Here is a 2,021-nt window from a genome sequence, read left to right as displayed (position 1 = left end):
TCAAATTCGTCCCGCTGATCGGACGCTTGTCATTCGGGTGGCTGGTGGTTGGCGGGGTTTCTGCACAGTAGTAGGAGGTGGCAAGTCGGGACTTGGACTTTTATTCGAAGAGTCCACCCGAGCCTCCAGGTCTGCAGAGACCGACCCTAGCTGCCGCCCAACCGACTTTTAAACCTTTTTCGGATGGGAATTTTTTCCCATTTTCGTCCATTTTTCGGGTTTTCTGTCGGGCTTAATAGGCGGCAGCCTGACCCCTGGCCGAGGCGGGGGGCGCACTCTCCCTTGCATAAGGGTCCGGATTTCCCCCGGATAGAGCCCCCGACGGCCTCCCAACCCAGATGCCTGCAGGGCAGGGGAAAAGGGTAGTCCCAGCCGCAGGAAATCATTAACCAACAGACTTAGCCGTCGGGGCAGAGGCTAAGACCCGGGCTGGTGAAATCATTAACCAAAAGACTTGAGCGTCGGGCAGGGAAGAGAGACTTCCCTGCGAACTCAGTAACCTATACGAATGCACCCTTTTCCGAAAGTGCAGGCCGAAAAAAGGCGAGCCTTGGGCCGGGAAGGCCAAAATTCCGGCCCGGCGACTTTCCCGGGCCCCGAATTGACCTTTCCCCACGGGGGCGGTCAAGTTGCTCCCGCCAAGACGGCACGTTGCATTTGCTGCCGCTCTAGTCCCCGGGCTAGTTAATCAGTTGCCTTCGGAAGTCTCGATGCCGAAATAAAAAATGGCCGCTGCGGCGATTTGGCGCCTCATTTTCGGAAGGACTACCGGCAGGCAACCCGCCGAATTGACACTTGCGATTCGGGTGGCTGGGGGTTGGCGTGGTACCCTGAGATTTTCGGGTACTCGATTTTCAGAACTTTTGCTGTCAGCGGTGGCACTTGCAAAGTGGCCGAAGAAGTGCTACCTCAAGGAAGGACCTTCTTTTGAACAAAAAGACCTTCTGAAGAGTGCCTGGAAGTCATTTATGAGCATTTAAGGGTAAATCTGGCGGACTTTCCATGCTCTGTTGCCGGCTCTGAAATATCGCACAGTTGGGTCTCGGTCTGTATACTGGCTGTGAAAACAGACAAAGTGTTTTGGCGAGCGAGGGAAAACAAGGTCTTGGAACAGATTGGGGTGCGGCGGTGAGCAGGCACACCACACCCAGAGGAAAAGAAAAACCAAAGTCTATGACATGTCTGTTGGTACAGTGAGAAAAGCAAAGAAGGGAGGGGAAAAAAAAGGCTGTGATGGCAGAGCAAAGCCGACCTTCATACAGATATACATGTCAAAAAAGAAACTATGCCCGCAAAAGACTTGGTGCGAAATAACAAGGCTCCTTGTGAACGGTTATCTTTGTCTGTCAGGCGCACATTGTGGCGGCGTCGCCTGGTTTCCTTGGGTTGCACTACATGTATATCCTATTCTCAAACGAAAAGTGCGTGCCCAGAATCATGTCCAAGTTAGGCGACGCACGCCGGCTGGCATCACCTCTCCGTGCGAGCGCCGAAAGCTCTGGTCGATCTGTTTGGCTACGCTGGTTGTGGTTGCTCCTTACAGTGATGGGGACGGAAAACCGATGTGAGTTTACAAGTTGACCAGGCGACGTCAACCAAGTTGCATGCTTCCCCCCCAACCCCACACTGTGTGAAAGAAAAAAGTGCGTGCCCAGGTCACTCGATCGATACGGCGAGGATTGTCCGACGTTGGAGGGCCCAGGCGGGCTAGCATTTATTTGCTGCTGTTTCAGGCTCAGTGGTTACCTCCCGTTTCTGTCCCTTGTGTCAGACGGACATTCCTCTCGAGAGTTTGGCCACTTGGTAGGCGGTGTGCTCGGTAGAAAACTCGTAGCGCCGTCTCCTGTGTGCTGATCTTTGTGCTGTTCGTGTGAGGCCGAGACGTCCCACTGGTCGCTACTGCAGTGGTCCGATTGTGAAGCTCCGGAGCGGGGCGTCCCGTTCCGGCCCGCTCGAGCACTCGATTTCTCTAGCACCAGAGCAAGGGCACACACGCGGTGTGTGTGTGTATGCTTTGTATT

Source organism: Heterodontus francisci, unplaced genomic scaffold (genome assembly GCF_036365525.1).
Source record: "Heterodontus francisci isolate sHetFra1 unplaced genomic scaffold, sHetFra1.hap1 HAP1_SCAFFOLD_210, whole genome shotgun sequence".
Classification (NCBI taxonomy): domain Eukaryota; kingdom Metazoa; phylum Chordata; class Chondrichthyes; order Heterodontiformes; family Heterodontidae; genus Heterodontus; species Heterodontus francisci.
The sequence above is the reverse complement of the archived record's forward strand: the minus strand, read 5'-3'. Positions refer to the sequence as shown.